We start from the raw sequence: 22,121 nt of genomic DNA, 5'->3' as shown, positions 1-22,121 counted from the left end.
AGTAATGCAGCCACTTCTTATGGTTATGCTGCGAGTGGCAGAAATTCTGTTCCTAATGCTTCTACTGGAAGTACTTCGTCTGGCAATTCTAATGATAAGGGCAAAAAGAAGATGCGTTGCCATTATTGTAAAGCCAATGATCACTTGATCAAATCGTGTCCTAAGTTGAAGGCCAAAGAGGCTAAGAAGAAAGAGGGTGGTTCCACTACAAATGCATCCATTGTTGAGTCTTCTGTGAAAGGAGACCGTGTTGCTGATGTTGATGCAGAATGGGCGTTTAGCACAGAGTGCACTTACAATCCTGTTGTCCATGATGCATGCTTGTCAGTTGCTGTAGATTCACATGTGTGGTATTTTGACAGTGGTGCTACAAAGCACATTACCTCACATCGTGAATTGTTTACCTCTCTCGAGTCTGTCCCTCATGGGAATTCAGTCACTTGTGCCAACAACGCCTCTTATCCAGTTCAGGGAGTTGGAAAGATTGTGCTCACTGCTGCTAATGGCAGTTCCTTCACACTTGTTGATGCACTTTATGTACCTGGGATCAAGAAGAATCTCTTGTCTGTATCCGCACTTGCTAGACTTGGACTTGTAGTCAAATTTGTGGATGACAGATGTACAGTTCATGATCTCAGTTTTGGTGATGAAATTGTTGCATCTGGGCTTTTATGCCGTGGGCTGTATAAGCTCACTTTGTATGACAAGTGTGGACAAAATTTTTCAAATGCTGTTGCAGATTCAAGGGCTATTTCAGATGCAAAACTTTGGCATGCACATTTTGGTCATCTGAATTTTGCCAGTTTGCTGCGTTTGCAAAAATCTGACATGGTTGCTTCTTTGCCACCTCTTGAAGCTGTATATTGGGTAAGATGAAGCGTTCTAAGTTTCCAAAGGATGGTTCAGTTCGGGCCACATGCAGGTTGCAGGTTGTGCATAGTGATGTTTGTGGGCCCATGCAAACTCCGTCCTTGGGCAATTACCTGTACTTCGTGACTTTCATTGATGATTACTCCAGGCATGCATGGGTATTTCCGCTTAAAGAGAAGTCCGAAGTTTTTATGTGCTTCAAACAATTTCTGGCTATGGCTGAAAATGTCTCGAAATGTACTATGGGCACCCTCCGTTCCGATGGAGGGGGGGAGTATATGTCTCATGAATTCAATGCATTTTTGGCTAGTTGTGGGATAAAACACCAATGTACAATGCCTTATACACCTTAGCAAAATGGTGTTGCTGAGAGGAAAAACAGGTCACTAATGGAAATGGCACGATGTATGGTCAAAAGTCAAGCTTTACCGCATTCTTTTTGGCTTGAGGCCATTATGTGTGCCACTTATGTACTTAACAGGTGTCCTACGAAAGCTCTGCAATCTATTACTCCATATGAAGCATGGCATGATAGAAAGCCTTCTATTGTGCACATGCGTGTTTTTGGCTGTTTGGCATATGCTTTGGTGCCACAAGTGCAGCGCAGAAAATTGGATGATAAGGCTGTGAAATGTATTTTTGTTGGTTATAGTGCTGAAAGCAAAGGTTACAGGTTGTATCATCCGCAAACAAAACGTATTCTGGTTTCTCGGGATGTAGTGTTTGTGGAAGATTCTGTTGAGCCCTTGCTGTCATGTACTAGAGACAGTAATGTAAGCTCACAGGACATTTATGACACTTTGTTTCCTCTTTTCAGTGGTGGAAATACGAATGTAAGTTCCAATGAGGCAAATGTACAGCCTATGGGGGTTTCTGAAAATGTTTTAGATCAGCCTATTACTGATGCAGATGTACATGATGTACTTGATGAGGAAAGGGCTGAAAATGAGCAGGCTAGAGGTATGCCAAAATGGCTGGTGCACACTTTGCGTGACAGTAAATTGGATGCACCTTTGACTAGTCGTACTCGTTCGGGCTCTCCCCATGCATCTTATGCATCAGATTGTTATGATTTGGCTGTGTCTAGCTTACATGATGTTGAGGAGCCTCTGACTTTTGATGAAGCACAAAATTCTGAAAATTGGATGGCTGCCATGCAATCAGAATATGATGCACTTATAAAAAGTGACACATGATTTTATGTGATTTGCCTCTTGGAAAAAAGGCCATTGGTACGAAGTGGGTTTACAAGTTGAAACGCAAGCCGGATGGTGAGATCGATCTCCATAAGGCTCAACTTGTTGCAAAGGGTTATGCATAGCAAAAAGGCATATATTATGAAGAGACTTTTGCTCCCACTTGTCGTATTACTACTATGCGTTTTCTATGTGCATTGGCAGCTCATTTTGGTTGGGATGTACATCAATCAGACATTGTTACTGCTTTCTTGAATGGTGACATATTTGAGGAAGTTTATGTAACGCAGCCTCGCGGTTTTGTCATAAAAGGACAAGAGGACAAAGTGTGCAAATGTAACAAGGCTTTGTATGGGTTGAAGAAATCTCCTGGTGCTTGGTATGAGAAAGCTGACACTCATTTGGTCAAAAAGGCTTTCGTAACAGTCCAACAGAAAGCACATTGTATGTAAAGCGTGAGGGTGATGTATTTCTCATCGTGGTTCTTTATGTTGATGATTTGTTGATCACTGGACCAAATATGAGACATATTGCTGAATTTAAGTCTGATTTGAATGCTACTTTCAAGATGAAAGATTTGGGGCTGTTGCATCATTACTTGGGTATACAGTTTAAGCAGTGTGATGGTGGTATTGCCTTGTGTCAGAAAAGTTACATAGAGACATTGCTATGTAAGTTTGGACTTGAGGATTGCAAACCTATTGCCACTCCCATGGAAACAGGTTTGAAGTTGAGTCTACATGATGTTGGTGATCTTGCTGATGTCACTCTTTACCAAACTATTGTTGGCTGCCTCATTTATGTATGCAACACGAGGCCAGATATTCAGTTTGTAGTCTTGCAGGTCAGCAGATTTATGCATAGCCCAGGGTCTAAGCATTGGCAGGCTGTCAAGAGGATTTTCTGCTACCTTAGTAGCACTTTACATCTTGGCTTGTTTTATCCCAAGGGGGGATCATTGCCGCCAGACTTACATGCTTTTTCGGACTCAGATTGGGCTGGTTGTTTTGACACGCGAGTGTCCACAAGTGGTTTTTGTTTCATGCTTGGCAGTTCATGTATATCATGGTTGAGCAAGAAGCAACCTACTGTGGCCACTTTGAGCTGTGAGGCTGAGTACAAGGCAGTCTTCACAGCTATGGTTGAGTGTGTATGGCTCAGACGCCTTATGGCTGATTTGGGTGTTGGACAGGACACTGCCAACATTATCTACACTGATAGTCAGAGCGCATTGGCAGTTGTGAGGAACCCAGTTTTTCATGCTCGCACAAAGCACATTGAGGTGCATTACCACTATGTCAGGGAGAGGCTCTTAGCAGGAGAGATCAACTTGTCTTATGTGCCAACACAAGACAACCTTGCAGATCTTTTCACATAGGCATTGTCTCGTGAGAAGCTTGAAGCTTTCCGCAAAGCTTTGGGATTACTCCCCTTTGTGGACTGATCCTGTCCTCAGGGCATGGCACTTACCTTTACTCATGTGCCAGCTCTCGTTCACCACATCACTCCAGGGGGGATTTGTTACCATATACATGTGGTAGTGATGTGTGTGAACACACTAGGACCGCCGGGGCATTTTTTCCCTCCTTAGGAGGTTTTTTCCCCCGTGCATTGTATATACGCCCATCACTCTAGGGCTATCTATCTTTCCATTGCACACTAAGTAACACACTCTCTATTGTGTGCCTTGAGCTTCCTTCGTCTTCTCCAAGCTGTGTGTGTTTCTCTGCAACCCTAATTCCAACAACGCACCTGGTGGTATCATGAACAAAGATCTATCTTTGTATAGTATCTTGCCCCATGGAGTTGATCAAACTAATCACCGGGCAATTGCTTTATCACTCGCATCAATCTCTACCACAAATAGCTTAAGTGGGTCAACGATTGATATGATGGGAGCAGTGGCTATAGATACCTTGATCTGTTCAAAACTATGTTGTTGCGTGTCTTCCCACAAAAAGGTCTTACCTTTTTATTTAAGTTGATCCATCATAGGAACATCATTTTGATGGCATAGAGCTCCCTCTCATAGATATATTAATTCTGTTGAGCTCTATCCAAGTTTTTAGTTTCAAAGGCTATAGTTCTTCCCTCCTAGAGAAGTACCACACCAATTGCTTTATCACTACCATGAGTCTCTACCACAAATTACTTAAGTGGGTCAACGTTTGCTAGGATGGGAGCTGTGGCTATAGCTACCTTGATGTGTTCAAAACTGCATTGTTGGGTGTCTTCCCAATAAAAGGTCTTACCTTTTTCTTTAAGTTAATCCATCATAGGAACATCGATTCTGGCATAATCATAGATATATTGTCGATAAAATCTAGCCATGTATAAGAAGATTTGAAGCTGCTCAACCATGTTGGGATGTGGCCTTTGAAGAATGGCAGTAACCTTGTCAGTGCCCATCTTGATGCCAGAATAAGAGATCACATGATTGAGTTAATGTATCTCGTTTTTAAATAAATTGCACTTGCTTGGCTTAGCATACATGGTGTGAGTTCGGAGCTGTTCGAACACTAATCGCCCATTAGTGTTCTATGTGTTCATCTTTAGTCTTATTGTAAATGATAATGTCATCAAAGAAAACCACAACAAATTTTGCAAGATAGGGACGTAAGACACTATCCATGAGTGTCATGAATGTAGCTGGAGCATTCATTAAAGGAAAATGTATAAGCAAAAATTCAAAATGGCCGAACCGTGTTCTAAAGGTAGTTTTAGAGATATCTTTCAAAAGGATACGCACCTGGTGGTATCCTGAACGAAGATCTATCTTTGTATAGTATCTTGCCCCATGGAGTTGATCAAACTACTCACCGGTTTAGGACCCGGCAGGACATCTATGCCATTCTACACATCATGTGTAGGGGGTAAACCTGGCGGTAAATCACTTGAGAATACATCACTATACAATGTGAATAAGTGAGTAAGCTTTTGCCATGCAAAAGGAGAAAGTAACTAGAGTTATGATGGGATGGAGAATCTTGTAATTCCTTTAATGTTTATTCTACAACAGGTTGCTCAATATAATTAAAATTGAGAGCCCCTTGCTCTTTATAATTGTGAGTAATTTGCTTTTCATTAAATTCATTGCACTTTGCATACCATAACTAGAATCCATAGCAATTTTCTCTTGGGAATTCATAAGACTTGAAGAGAAGCAGCAACACAAAAAGACTTCATCCATTAAATCTACTTTTGTAAAATAGAATGAAGGGCAGAAGTTGGGCAATCAGCAGTCAGAAGAACAACAACCCAGTCACAATGGGAATCAGCAAGCAAATCAGTCCCAGCTCAATAGGGAGGCTAAAGGGAAAAGCAAAGCTAAGGATGAGGAACCAGCAGCTGATCAGCAGGAATCCTTACAGCTTATCACCCCTAACAGGCGATTGAGACATTAGTAGGCTCTCATAACTAGACAATATCTGGAGGATGATGATCTCCTATCTGATCAGGAATGCCTTCAAAGACTGCATGTCGGGGCCAAGGAAATGGTGGAGCACTGGAAATCAGTGGATTTTCATGATCAAGAAACTTGCCTATTACCTACGCATCCCAGCACAATCCAGCTGCTGGAATGGGTCCCTGAATGGATAATCACTGCTGAAGAGAGTGTGACCAACCCACATTTGCAAAGATAGTCTACTGCAGATTGTCGCACTCTCGCTCTTGAATTAGAACTTCTGCTGGGAAACAAAGCAACCTCCAAATGTATGAAGGATGTTAGGGAACAATTGCAAGAGGTTTTGGAGTAGATGCAAATTGCCAGTGGAGTCTTGGATCAAAGAGTGCGGGCCATTATTGAAGATCAGACAGCCACTAGTAAAGGACCTCAGACTAGAATGTCAGTTGGAGATCAGGCAACTACTCTCCGCAAACTATTTCAGCTAGTGAGAATAACTAGAAAACTGATGAAGCAAGAGAACCAGGCTGTTCTCAATGTTTTAGAATTCGTGCCCGATTCTCCAGTTCTCTTGTATGCTTTCCCAACAAGAGAGACATAATTGCCAAGATTTTTTCCAGCACTTTACCCTAAACATCCAGAACCAGTCGATCGCCTTACATACTTCAAGATTATTGATGAGCTCCAGAATTGGTATGAGCGATAGACTGTGGAATGGGAAACTTGGCAAACACTGTTCAATAATTCTCTCCAACTCAATGATATTCACGAGCTGAAAGAAGAGATGCAAAGGATCTGGATGTGTATGGGTCAGTGAAAGATGCAAATCAAGGGCATGACCAAGATCACCAATCAGTTGCTGCAACTTACTCTTGAGTCCTCTAAAGTGCTTGAAAAGGATATTGCAGCTAAGGCGAGCCTAGCACCATAGTATAGAGAGATGGTTGAGATTCTTTTTGAAGCTCAGGTCAAAACCAATCAGCGTCTTCCAGAAGGATGGATCCATAATGCTTCGCATTGTCACAAGCTGGCCAGAACTAGTGATCCTAAGTGGGAAAGCTCTCTTATGAGGACGGGAAGTGAATCAATCAATAATTACTATGGTAATTACCATGGTAAACCCAAGGCATATAAATAGGGCCCATTACATTGTAATCGGGTTAGCATAATCGTGAGCATAGTCGGGTTAGCATTTTGGCGGCATTTGTACTTGAGTTGTCAATTATCGGCAGTTGTTGTGGGCTGTACTCTATCTTTCTGTTTGTAAGCCACATCATACTCATTGTAATCTTTCATCTGTAATTCCAATCATGGTAGTATATTCCAGTTACACTTACTCTGTATTCAGTACTCTGAATCTGAATATTATTCTCAGTACATAGTCTAGTTCTTATTCCAGTAGATAAATTCCAGTTCAGTTTCTGTTCCTCTCTCCAGTCTACTGTCTGAACTATTACATCACCAGTCGTTGAAATCTTCTAACACTGGAATTAGCTATCTCAAGAGATCAGCTCCAATTCCATCAACCCCTTGAACTACCATGTCCCATACTTCTTTATGATTTCCACACATCTGTTGTACCACATACTTGTGGGAGTAGGGAGTCTGCGTAAGCTTCAATTTCTTGCTTATAGTTAAGGAAGTTATGAGTTGCACCATCATCCACTAAAATACGAACACGTTGTCCATTAATAGTGCCATGCATGCAAATAAACTCATGGGGGCCAAAGGTGGTTGCATATTGATGCAAGCACACAACACTTGTGCTTTCTATCCATATGAAGAACCTCTACAACACAATATTTAGGAGATGAATCTAATGTGAGGCATTGCACCGTGTGCATGGACTTTTCTTTGCCTTCCAAAAGAGGACAATCCTTCTTGCTATGCTAGTTTGAAAGACATTTGAAACACAAATTGTGTTTCTTTGCACGCTCAAAATCGGCAGTGCTAAGAGACCCACGTGGAGAATCTAGTGATTTCTTAGGCTTCATAGCCTCTTGAGGGCGTGGAGAGGTAGATTGTCTCTTGTTCGTCTTAGAACGTGTGGGATATCTACCTCGCCATTGGTTCTTTGCCAAATTGCTCATAGCAAAAGTATTCCTAGAGTAGGGAACATTTCCCTTCCTCTCTTGCTCATCATCATATGTTTGGGCATGAGCGATAACTTATTCCAATGTTTTTGGATGTTGGGTCTTGACATGAAGACGATAGTCTTTGTCAAGGACCCTATTGAAACCCCATATCTTTTGGAATTTATGTAGACCTTCTAGTTTTAATATGATTTCTTGATACTTAGAAAGATACTTAGTGAGAGAGAGGCCAGGCATGCGGCATGCATCCCATGCTAACCAATTCTTATCTTCCTCATTGGTTATTTCATTTGGCCCCAAGCCTTTGAGTGAATTCAGTCTATTCGCACTTTAATCAACTTCACTTGTTCTCTTTTATATTCCCTGCACTTAAGTGGAAAACTTAAGATGGAAACAATTTTAGAAGGTTAGAGATTACTTTTCTTGACATTAGCTCTCGCTTGAAATCATAGTCATCCTCGACTATGGAGTAGGGAAAATAAAGTCATAACTAGTCCTTTTAATTTGGGTAGATGATCCCTTTTTACCCATCAACATCCTTCCTTAGTGCTTGAGAGATGTAGGTGTCGCAAGCTTGTCTTTACTTAGCCCTTACATCTTCCAAACGAGAATGGCTAAGTCCCCTTGATTCTTAAGAGTCTAGGCTACTGCAAGCATGTAATGTATCAAGCCCCACTAATCATCTTCCATAGTGGATTGCAAAATCTATTAAGTTCTTGAGAGAAACGTGTCTGCCCCAAATATTATTAATTGTATGCATACAATTAGAAAAAACTTATCAACATTAAAACTTATCAAAACAAGAAAAAATTCTTTAGGAAACACATTGGTTGTTCTTTAGGAAACCATAAAGCCCTTCGTCATTAAAGGACGAGTAGTTATAACTATCTGTGTATCCCCCTCAGTATTAGCTTGTCTCATGTGAACTTCAAGTGGTATGATTGGGTCATCGAAAGATTGCATTTGAGAAAATTCATGAGCTTGAACAGCATGGTGAATAACAACTAGTGTTTAGGGAGAATGCAACATGTATTGCATGAAGGCTTCATAGTAGTTATGAGAAGCATAATGGAAAGAGGATGCTTTGGCCTTGAAAGTTTTCCTAGAGGCTACAAATCCATCAGAGTACATAGGACGTTCTCCTTTTTCAGTAGTAGCTCTTGGATTAGAAGAGGTAGAGGGAGTAGAGTAGGGGTTTTATTAAACAAATTCAGGACGAGCAGTTCGAGTGGAAGGGGATGCCCTACCTTGACTTGGCATTCTAGCGTAAGATGGTGTTTGAACAGGAGGTGCACTAAGAGGTTAATCTAGTCTCTCTGCCTTGCCAAAAATCGTACCTCAAAAATTATTTAAACAATGGATCCTTCCCTCTTACAAGAGACAAGAAGGAAGTCAAATCATCTCGGCAGTGATTATTGAAGAAGATCAACAAACTTATCTATAATAAGTTTGCCATATTGAAGAAAGACCCTACGCAGGGCTAGCCATTTGAAATATATAACCAGATACCCACTCATCAAACTAAATTTGTTGTCTCTCAGAGAATTTTGATTGGTTTGGGAGAGGATACAAGTTTGTTCTTATTGGGACAGGGAACAGAAGAATCAATACTTTGCCTAAGGATTGAGCAAGATCTTTACTTGAGCAAGTAGGTGCTAGCAAACAAATGTAACTGGCTCAACTAAAGTGATTAACTCAAAAGAGATTTATTAAGTGAAGATCTTTGATGGTTTAATGGGCTCGCATGGATAACATCCAGCACTTGTCCACACAGTATGATGGTAGACGCAGTGTCAAAAGCCATACGAGCTTCTTTACACATAAACAAAACCTCAAAACGACCTTAACTCGAGTAAAAAATCTTGTCAATAGCAGGTATCCCAAGCCCACTATCAATATTATGAGCTATATCACGTAAGGCAGAAAGACGACCAATACAAAACAACACAAGAGCACGCTCCGCTCTCGAAAGATAGACGAATTATATGTGACCAAAGTATAACAGAGGAGGCGATTTTAACCTTATGCTCCCCTTTAACTTCCACCATCAACAATCAAGGTATCCTTAAGCAAGGCAGACATTACAACAAGGTCGAGCTCAGTAGAAGCTTTAAAAGAAGAGGCTGCATACTGAGGGTCAAATTGAAAGGCTAAGGGAATCCCCATAGCATGATTACACATTGAGGGACTTGATTAGAAGCATGTCGACAACAAAGAAATTGAGAAAAATGAAGAAATAAAAACCCTAGCAGTCGGCATTTCTCTCTCTCTCTCTCTCTCTCTCTCTCTCTCTCTCTCTCTCTCTCTCTCTCTCTCTCTCTCTCTCTCTCTCTCTCTCTCTCTCTCTCTCTCTCTCTCTCTCTCTCTCTCTCTCTCTCTCTCTCTAAAGTAATGTAGCTGTGCGGATGTCGAGTCTAGTGGCTGCCCATTCTCCACACTAGGTTGCAAACTTGGACAAAAAAAAATGTACCTTTGACAACAGCCATTTATCTATAGGCCTATAAGAGGTCGCGATGACAGACCTGATATTGTTAATTAACCCTATTAGTGAGGACACTATTCATGAGGGATGCCATTATTGTTTTTTTGATCATATAATAGACATTTTGAGATTGAGATTTCTTGTGTTCAATTTGATTGCATATTGGTATCATCATTTGCTAGCACAATTTTTTGATGCCTCTAGTTAGCATGGTTGGTGCTACCTTTTCTTACTAAAACATGATTTGGGTATGCACATGGAGGATCATATGATGATAAAAAAAGATAAAATTGATGATATTTTTGGAGGGGTTGGTGAAGGATTGTATCCATGATAGAATACTAGAATACCTATGGTGCATGTTTTGTAGCATTTATATGATTGATTATCCTTTCTACAAAAAACAAATCTTATATTTTCTCCCCATTTGATGTGGGTGTATGATGATCAACTTAATGTGCTTGTTTGCTACCATTGACTATGAATACTCAAGAAAACTTGCGGGCATGGACTATTAGGTTCCATAGATTTTGAACACCCCATTTATTTGTGAGTTTGTAAAAATTCCCATGATGTAGGGTGATAAGCTGAACATGATGCCATGTGATAAAATAATGCATGTGATATAGCATTTTCATGTATCTTCCTTTAGTAAGCACATGCTATGTACATACAAGGGAAGTTGCATAATGTTGAATGGGAGCTAGTGGGCTGTTGCATATGCCCAAAGGTCTGGTGTCTAAGGTGTTTCTTAGGCAGAAGTGAAAATTGAGGTGTATGAATATAGGGAGGTTGATTACTAGAGAATTTTCTAGGTTTAATTCATTTTTCTCCTACTCCTTTCTCTAAATAACACTTTGGGCTCTCGTCTTGCACATCTACATGTTGTGGTGCCAAGAATTAATGGATATTAAGCATGTTCATATATAATTCTGGATATCCTTGGAATTTTTTGTTTGACGCTATGATGGATACGATATGCTAAATTTCTTGCAATGTGCACTCTATGGTAGATTTGGAGTCATTATGTGTTGAAGGTGTTGTTTACATATGCATGAAAATTGAGAGAGATATGTTGCACAAGATTTTGTTACTAGGGTAAAGGCTCACGTGATCGATTCTCGGTAACACACCAATTACACTAGCCGTATCTCTTAATCATAATACAAAAAAAGAATAAGGGAGTACCCATACTTAGAGCTACACTACCCACTTTTTTTGTTCTCTAGCTCTCTCTCCTCTTATTATTTATCTCACAAGACTGCGCGCCTGGGGAGTTAAACCAAAAACTAGACACAAGATGCACGAACATAGTAGTTGGGGTTGAATTAGATAGTGAGGATGGCTCGTGCCACCCTTGCCATAGCCACCCTTCTTGTGGTGGTTGTTGCCCTTCTTCTTGTAGTGAGCGTGATACCCTTTATTGTAAGGGTAATGAACTTTCTTGGCTTACCAATCCGCCTCCTCACCTATTTGTGCCCCTACCCTAGCCGCTAATTATTACCCCAATTCCTTCACCTCAGCAATAGCAATGTCGCTCATGTATGGAACTAACATCACCATCACTATCACCAGCATGCACATTACTTTCTTGGAGGCCATGACTACTACTTGATGTTACTCTCTCTCTCTCTCTCTCTTTGTTATGTGAGTATGTCTTTTTATTATATATTTACATCTTCTGTATAGTCCACATACATCTCTTCCTCATATCATCTTGATTAATATAGACTGCCTCATTGAAAGACCATAAGCAGAAAGACCAATACTTAGAGCTACACTACCCACTTTTTGTGTTCTCTAGCTCTCTCTCTCTCTCTCTATGAAATTTTGACTCCCCAAGTTGATTTTGACTCCCCAAGTTGATTGGCACCAAAATTCAGCCTACTGCCACCATTCAGCTACCACAGCATAGTACCAAAATACACGTGTAACAGTTTCTACTTTCCCACATCTTGGACATTTACCATCTCGAATTTGTTTTTTGAGCATTACGTCAGCAGTGGGGAGCCCCCCCAATATACCTCTCCACCAGAACACTTGAGACCACCACTCCTTGTCATTGTTCACATGCCATATTTTATTACATCTGTCCTTTACTATCCATGGAGGAAGCAAGGCTCTATGGAAGTCCTTGGTTTGGGCTGTCCACTAGTTCTTTTGTGATGCAGTAAAGGCCAAATCTTTGAACCTCTCTTGGTCTTCACTGTTGTCCTTGTCATTGTTCACATGCCATATTTTATTACATCTGTCCTTTACTATCCATGGAGGAAGCAAGGCTCTATGGAAGTCCTTGGTTTGGGCTGTCCACTAGTTCTTTTGTGATGCAGTAAAGGCCAAATCTTTGAACCTCTCTTGGTCTTCACTGTTGATAGGAACTTGCAGATTGTTGACAGAGGCACATAGCATATGCCAAGGAATTTTGAACCCATATTGCAATCCAAATTGTCTTCTAGCTGTTAAAAAGGATTTAAAACAGGCCTTAGAGTCCACATGAGCTTGACTAATGGAGCAGATGCCCTTCTTGAAAAGAGAAAGGGCCCTTTTCCCTAAGACTTTAGCATGCAACTTTCTGAATACATAACTCCAAAAGACATTTTAAACAGATAAAGAACACCCCGTATATCTCATTTTACCCTAGCAGATCAGCACATCAAACACTTGCTTTCAAGACACAACCAGCACATTTGAAATTTCATAACCTATTTTAATAGGTGCAACACTAAAAGGTTTATCCCATTCAGACAATTCCAGCAGCCATGAAAATAGCAGATAGAATCTCTCACCATGGCCCACATATATTTTCCCAATCTTGATCAGACTCCAACATATACTTTATGAAGGTTTCCCTCCTAGAAATAGCATGCAGGCCCAGATACAGAATGCCACAGTCCCCCATGTTCTTAGGCAAATCCAACACCTCCCAAACCACCCAAACAGATGATGCTTTCTTGCAATTCCACAGGAATTTGTTCATGACAGAGTTAAATGACTTCAAATTTCTCTTTGCCCATGGAACACAAAGCATAAAGGTAGTAATAAGGCACCAGTATGGACTGAATTATTCTCAGTCTCACATGGAGAGGCCATTCCTCACAGTGCCATGCAGCCATCTTACAGTACACCTTTTTAAGGACCCAATGTTGCAGGTCAGTCTGAGATACATTCACACCAATGGGGTACCCTAAATGTCTAAAGATATGCCCTTTTGATAGCCTCCCTCCCCCCCCCATATTAGTGCATGAAAATTTTTAGCAGTGACATCTATTAGAGTTGAATTTATTCAATGCAACCATACACCTTCACGCGTTCACATTATTGGCCTTTAAAAAAGCAAAGGTGCCATCAACAAAACCTTGTACTAGCATTTGACCAGAACCTCTAGATAGACCCTGCAGTACTTGCTGCTGGGCCAAGGAGTCAAGATAACAGAAAAAGGGATGAGTGGACACTGCAAACAGCAAGGGACTAAGTGGACAACCTTGTCTAACAGAGTGGCTGATTGCAATTTCCTTGGGCATTGCTGCATTTATCAATAGTCTAGACCATGCATCTCTACCCAGCATGAATATGTAGTTTAAACCACATCTTCTCAAGAACTTTGGCAAATGAAGTCCCATTGCACTGTGTCAAAGGCTTTGTCATAGTCAATTTTGTAGTACCATGTCTTGCTTTGATCTTCGAGCATGCTCAATGCTTATCTGAATTGATAGAATATTATGAAAAATAGACCTGCCACTAATGAAACCAGTTTGAGCCCTGTGGATGAATTTTCTAAGGAGCGGATTCAATTTGATAGCCACTTCCTTATCTAGCAGTTTATAGACAATGCCCATCATTGTTATGGGTCTCCAGTGCCCCAATTGATTTGGGAAGTTTTGTTTAGGAATCAGCTTGATAAGGCCTTGTTTCAAACAAGGATCCATGTACCGAGCAGACAGAGAGGAGTCTATCAAACACATGATAATGTCCTTGAGCTCATCCCAAAGGCAACCACAAATTTCTTGGAAATACCACAAATTCCAGGTGTTTTTTCATTTCCCATCTTTGACAGTGCATATCTGATCTCAGAGATATGAAAGGGTAGTTCCAACCTCTTTGCATCAGCTTGCTCAGTACATGCATCCATAGTTTGAAGAACATCCTCAATATCAGATTCCCTATCACAAGTGACTTTAGCCTATCCATTAAGTATTTGAGTATATAATTTCTCACAGAAGTGCATCATGTCTGACTGATTATCCAACACAATACCATCCTCATTTTGTCGACAATGCATGACTTCTCTTTTCCTCTTGGATTTTCACTTATTGAAAAACCCCTTTGACACATCATTGGAATCCTTCAGTGAATGGTTTCTACATAGAAATCTGCACCTTTCAGCTTGTTGCAGGTCAATTTGTCTAATTGCTTCCCTTGCTTCCTGCAATTCTACAAGTTGCCTTTGACACACTGTAGAGACTTTGGCGTGTTGATCTAGATGCTCACTTTTCTATTGGTCCATCTTGCCCTTTTTGTTCTATTTGTTAGCAGCTGTTTGGAGCCAGATGCTCAATTTTCTTTTGAGCCATCTTTCCCTTTTCCCTCTGTTTGTTAGCAGCCCTTTTGAGAATTTGGCCTGTTCAGCCAGATGCTCAATTTTCTTTTGGGCCATCTTGTCCTTTTCCCTCTGTTTGTTAGCAGCCCTTTTGAGACTTTGGCCCGTTGAGCCAAATGCTCAATTTTCTGTTGGGCCATCTTGCCCTTTTACCTCTGTTTGTTAGCAGCCCTTTTTCCAGATCTTCTGATAATGTGCTGCAGGTCATAGTATATATGCATCCAGACATGCAGTGGATGAGAAAATGTAGTTTGATTTCTTTCAATCATGCTCTTAACCTCTTGCATAAGTTTCTTATTAGCTAACATATTATTGTTAATCATAAGAGGAGGTTTAAGACCTTGATGAAAGGATCCAACAGTAATGTCAGATAAGGTGCATACCACAGGAAAATGATCAGAGAGAAACATTGATACATCAACCACACATTCTTTTTTAATAGGTAGACAATCCTCCTGCAAGACAGTCTTCTTTAATAGGTAGACAATCCTCCTGCAAGAAATACAACTTGTCCAGTCTAGACCAAGAAGATTGGTGAGAGAGGGAATGGAAGGTAAAGCCTGCATGCTCATTGCTATCTTCCCATGCATCAGTCATCATCCAATTAGAAATACAGATCGTAGCAAAAGATTGGTGAGAGAAAAGGAAGATCTTTGCTAATTGCTGAATCTTTGTAAGTTTGGTTACAACTATGGAGGGCAAAATTATATGGGCACTCTCCCTTTGTACGAAGCTCGAACCTCCCGACCACCCCCGAGCTTCAGTTCGTTTGCATGCAGCGTCTCACTCGCACTCCACTCGCATCTCTCACTACTCACTCTCACTCGCACTCGCACTCACACTCGCACTCGCAGAAGAAGAGATCGGTGAATGATCCCCAAACGCACCACCTACGTGCTTTTATCCTTCTTTTCCTCGAAAAGCCTGCACGATTTTCGTACCAAGTATACCTGCGAGAATAATATAAGAACGTGATCGCTAAGCGATCCGTAAAGGTTAGATTTCTATCATGACACTTTACACAGATCCTGTTTCAGACATTGATTTCTGCGCATCGCCTACAAAATAGCTAAAAGAACATACTCGTGCAACCAATTCAATATGATAATCAAAGTAAAAAAACATAATTATATACCTTCATAATCTCAATTGCCATACTCTACCATGAAGAAACAATCCACTTCTTGGTTGATAGCAGGGAGAACTGTATGATATTGTATGTCTGTCTGTCCCTGTGTACACTACACTGCTGCTGCCTTCTGTTTGTTTTCATCATAACTTTTACAAACGAACTCAGAACAGATCAATCCAGGTACTCAAAACGACGGGAATAGGTCTGGTCTACAAGGCCACGTGGACAGAATTACGAAAAACGTCTTTGTTTGGCTAAAAACGTAACTTTTAGGTCGCGACTCATAAAACCTCTATTTTTGGATCTCCACTACTTTTACAACTTATTTTAAGCCTACCCATGCATTTTAAGCTAAAACACATAAATATAAAACATTGATATTAATAAAAATCTTAATTTTACTGTTCATAGACAGACTATCTGTTATTCATTAATCTTTATCAAATCCGTCTTTAATGTATTATTTAAAAAAAAGAATATATGTTCTCTCTTAATATTTCAACTCATTCGTATAAGCTCTATTTAATAGACTATTCAACAATCTTTCAGATCGTGCTAACGAAAGATATGCCCTGCTACATTCTTTTCGACTTTAAGAACTTCAAAGACTAGTCCTATTACATTCTCCCCTTATCAAAATTAACTCTGTCCTCAGAGTTGGTTTAAAGAGAGGAAAATTCTCTTTGCAAAACACTAAGATCAACCCATGATGCATCCTCTACTGGATAGTTCTGCCACTTAACCAAAACTTCCACAATGTCTCTATTTCTCAGATGTTTAAAACTTTTATCTAGTACTAAGTCTGGTTCTACAGTCAATGGTCCGTCATCTTTCAACTTAGAGTTGTCCTCTAAAACATGATGCACATTAGGAACATACTTTTTCAATAAACTCACATAGAATACATGATGCACTTTAACATGAGAAGGCAATTCCAATTTGTAAGCTAATGAACCAATGCGCTTCAAAATTTTAAATGGACCAACAAATCGTGGAGACAATCTTCTATCATTTCCAAGAATCAAATGAGACTTCTCAGAATAACCTTTAAAAAACCATATCACCAGTTTCATACTCCACAACACGATGTTTCTTGTCATAATACAGTTTATGTCTCTTTTGAGATTCTCTAATATTCCCCCTGATTTTGGCCAACTCGCTATCCATTTTCTCAAGCATCTCACGTGACAGTTCTACCTTATTCCTCGAATTAAGAAAATGAATAGGTGTAGGATAGTTATAGCCATACATTGCCTCAAACGGAGTCATCCTAATAGATGAATGATATGAATTTTTATATGCAAACTCAACCACCAAAGGCAGATATTCATTCCAATTAGATTGGTTTTCATTGACATACATTTGTAACATATCTTCTAGAATACGATTCACTCTCTCCGTTTTCCCATCTGTTTGAGGATGGAAAGCATTAGACATGCGTAACTGGGTACCTATAGAGTCAAAAGTCGCTCTCCAGAAATGAGAAGTGAACTTAGAATCTCTGTCAGACACTATGCTCTTGGGCATGCCATGCAAACGAAATATCTCTTTCATAAACAAGTATGCAATGGTCAATGCAGTATAAGTTATTTTTACAGGAAAGAAGTGAGCTTCTGTTGTGAGTCTATCTACCACCAGAAAGATCGAATCATACCCTCCACGAATAGTAGGAAGTCTAATGATAAAGTCCATGGATATACACTCCCACTTCTGTAAAGGAATGTCTAAGGGTTGAAGGTCACCAAGTATCCTCTTATGTTCAATCTTAACTTGTTGACATTGAAAGCATTCACGCACATAATTCTTAACATCCAATTTCATACGTAGAAAAAGAATGAACTTTTAATCTTTTCATGTGTCTTATTCAATCCAGGATGACCAGAAAAAGGTGAATTATGACACTTATGCAGAATTTGACTCTTAAAAAGCAGAATTTGCAGGAATAAAAGCGGTCATAATAATACAGATTTTCCTTATACAAGTGATATCTGTTCTCATACCTCTCACCAATATTCTCACGCAAGAATTTCAAAATAGGCATATAAAAAGAATCATTTTCAACTTCAGCATGCATATCATCAATCAAATTGGATCGCACAACAGTCAACAAATTACCCATGGGCATACGACTCAATGCATCTGCAACTTTATTTTCTTTTTCACACAAATACTTCAAAATCAAAGTCATACTCAGCCAGTAATTCAATCCATCTTCTTTGTCTGTTATTTAACAATGGATGAGTGAAAATATACTTCAAGTTTTGATGATCAGTACGCAATTCAAATTTTACACCAAGCAAGAGATGACGCCAATGCTTCAATGCATGAACAACAGCAAGCAATTCTAGATCATGTGTTGCATAGTTCAATTCATGTCGTCTTAATTTCCTAAACTCATATGCAGCCACTCTTCCTTCTTGTGTCAAAACACAACCTAATTGTTAACCACTAGCGTCACAGGACACAACAAATGGTTTGCCCATCTCATGAACTTTTAAAACATAATTTTTCGCTATTTTAGCCTTCAAGGTCTCAAAAGCAGTCTCACAGCTAGAAGTCCACACAAAACCCTTGTCTTTCTTGGTCAATTCGGTCAAAGGACTTGCTATCTTAGAGAAATCTTTAATGTGTGCTCTCTCATATTGTGCTAGACCCATAAAGCTTCTTACATCTCCTACTAACATAGTCTTAAATTTATCAAGATCAATGTGAATCCCCTCTTTAGAAATCACTCTTCCCAAATACACAATCTGATCCTTTGCAAAAGAATACTTACTTGCTTTGGCATACAATTTATGTTCACGCAAAACCTCAAATGTTTTCTTTAAGTGCAATGCACGATCTTCTTCATTCGTAGAATACACAAAAATATTATCCAAGAATACCAGAATGAAGTCATCAAGATACGGGTGAAAAATATTATTCATTAAGCAGATGAAAGTTGTTGGTGCATTACTCAAACCAAAAGCAAGAACTCTAAATTCATAATGTTCATAACGTGTACGAAAAGAAATCTTTAGAATGTCCTCGACCTTAATGCGGATTTGACGGTAGCCAGAATGAAGATCAACCTTTGAAAATATTGTGGAACCACTCAAATGACTAAGCAGTTCATCTATGTGAGGAAGATGATATTTGTTCTTAATGGTCTTTTTGTTTAATCCCCTACAGTCGATGCATAACCTATATATACCATCCTTTTTCTTTTGGAATAACACATGACTACCCCAAGGAGATACACTAGGTTTAATGAAACCCTTTTTCAAAAGATCATCAAGTTGTATCTTGAGCTCTTTAAGCTCATCAATATCGAACCTGTATGGAGATCTGGAATAAGGTGTCGCTCCTGGATATAGATCTATGGCATCGTCCGGAACACATCCTTAACTTCATGTAAGAGATTCTCTATAAATTCTCGATTTGTCTCTTTATGTTTATCCCCAGATTCTCTTTAATCTCATTAGCAAACACAAGCAACGTCTCACACAAGCAAACACAAGCAACGTCTCACACTCTTATCTAAGTCACCTTATTAATTCCATTGCCAAAACTAAATTAAGAAATTCAAATTTTAATCTCAACTTCTACGCATAAATTCGATCTCACAGAAGCTTTCAAAGGGCGTATCAAAGACATAAAACATCACAAAGAAGAGGTAGATGACTTACCTTTATCGTACGCATCGCCAAAAGTCTCCAATTGAGCCATCTTGGTACGTATTGTCTTATCGGTCACCTTGCTCGAGCATTTGAAAGTCTCGTGGTCGTGTTCTCGATATTGAAAGTATAATCCAAACTTTGAGTTCTTCAATCCACGCTTCTAAATCTTCGCATATCTTTCTTATGCCATCAAACTCTTTAAGCTTAGCCTTCGTTAAGAATGATTTGGTTGTCGCTTCTCCCATATCGTCATCGTTTCTTTTGGCGGTACCCCAGCGCCGCCACAATGATTATTGTTTCTAGGTGGATTAGCATGGTTTTCACCTTCATGTTGGCTATCAAGTCTACATAGATATCAAGCTCTCGTGCTGCTTTGCCCCGCAGAGCCTCAACACGCTCCCGATTTGCAATTTTCAGATCTTCTCATAGTCGTCGAATCAGGTCTTCTTGCTCCTTCATCCTCCTCTCGTATCCTTCCATGTCCAGAATCAACCGCTTGCTCTGATACCAATTGTCACGGGAACCGAATAATAGAGATCGATAGCAAAAGATAGAGAAAGAGATCTTTGTATTGATGAATCTTTGTAGAGTTTTGATACAACAAAGGAGCAAAATATATGGGCGCACTCCGTTGTACGGAGCTCGAACCTCCCGACCACCCCCGAGCTTCAGTTCGTTTGCATGCAGCGTCTCACTCGCACTCGCACTCGCACTCGCACTCTCACTCTCACTCTCACTCGCACTCGCACTCGCACTCGCACTCGCAGAAGAAGAGATCGGTGAATGATCCCCAAACGCACCACCTGTCGTGCTTTTATCCTTCTTTTCCTCGAAAAGCCTGCACGATTTTCGTACCAAGTATACCTGCGAGAATAATATAAGAACGTGATCGCTAAGCGATCCGTAAAGGTTAGATTTCTATCATGACACTTTACACAGATCCTATTTCAGACATTGATTTCTGCATCGCCTACAAAATAGCCAAAAGAACATACTCGTGCAACCAATTCAATATGATAATCAAAGTAAAAAAACATAATTATATACCTTCATAATCTCAATTGCCATACTCTACCATGAAGAAACAATCCACTTCTTGGTTGATAGCAGGGAGAACTGTATGATATTGTATGTCTGTCTGTCCCTGTGTACACTACACTGCTGCTGCCTTCTGTTTGTTTTCATCATAACTTTTACAAACGAACTCAGAACAGATCAATCCAGGTACTCAAAACGACGGGAATAGGTCTGGTCTACAAGGCCACGTGGACAGAATTACGAAAAACGTCTTTGTTTGGCTAAAAACGTAACTTTTAGGTCGCGACTCATAAAACCTCTATTTTTGGATCTCCACTACTTTTACAACTTATTTTAAGCCTACCCATGCATTTTAAGCTAAAACACATAAATATAAAACATTGATATTAATAAAAATCTTAATTTTACTGTTCATAGACAGACTATCTGTTATTCATTAATCTTTGTCAAATCCGTCTTTAATGTATTATTTAAAAAAAAGAATATATGTTCTCTCTTAATATTTCAACTCATTCGTATAAGCTCTATTTAATAGACTATTCAACAATCTTTCAGATCGTGCTAACGAAAGATATGCCCTGCTACATTCTTTTCGACTTTAAGAACTTCAAAGACTAGTCCTATTACAATTGAGTTCTTCTATGAGCACAATAAGATGCACACACGTTAATTAGATGAAGAGGTCCAAAGGAAGAATCAATCAAGAATATAGAGCATCTCGCAGATGGATGTTCCATCACCCATTGAGGGTTCAGATCTTGCTTAATGCAAGTTAAGACTCCAGAATAAACATTTGTATTCCCTCCATAAAACATGGCATAGCCCTTAAAATGGTACATTTCACCAGCTCTCTCATGCATTTTTTGCTCCTCAATAAAAGCAACATCCATATTACTCTTCACTAGCCAAGAGTTAAAGGTAAGTAATTTATTGGGGTCTTTAATCCCCCTCACATTATAAGAGGATATGATCATGGGGGTGTGTTAACAACTATCTAGGTATCATCATCCATATCTTGCATGTTTATTTCCAAGTTCACAGTAGGATGGTCCCTCTGTTGCTTCTGTTGATATTCCTTGACCAGTCCTTCTACTGCTGCTAGTGTGTCAAGTGAGGGCAAGTCCTGAAGGATGTCATAGACATTGGATGAGGTGTAGCCTGAGGCTAAATTTCTGGGTTTGAAGATTTTTCTGGAGGGAGGGGCTTGGAATCCCTCTGAATCAAAATGTATTTTCCCTTTCTTCCCCCCTCTTGGATTTTTGGAAGAGGAAGGCTGAGATACAAAAGATCTGGTATTGACTGAAGTGCCCGGGGGGCAAACATACATAGGAGTTTTAGGAGCGGGAGGGGGAGCATTTGGTTGAGAAGCAGCCACAACAGCTACATCAGTTGGGGGGTCACAATGGGTTTTCCAAAGATTTTATTTCTCGGGACCAAATTATTGCTACCTGGGTAAGATGGTATGAGTTCAACTGAGCCATCCTTTAGTGTAGAACAATTCTTGGAGAACTGCCCTAACTTCCTACTGTGGAAGCATGAGACAGCCAAGTTTCCCCATTTTAAATACAGTACCACTTTGCCCACATCCTCCATTTCAATTTCCGATGTTGAGAGGAACACTTTATAAGTTTCCCAAAGCACACGGGCT

This window comes from Adiantum capillus-veneris, chromosome 6 (assembly GCF_014529385.1).
Source record: "Adiantum capillus-veneris isolate H3 chromosome 6, ASM1452938v2, whole genome shotgun sequence".
NCBI lineage: Eukaryota > Viridiplantae > Streptophyta > Polypodiopsida > Polypodiales > Pteridaceae > Adiantum > Adiantum capillus-veneris.
Note: the sequence above shows the minus strand (reverse complement) of the source record.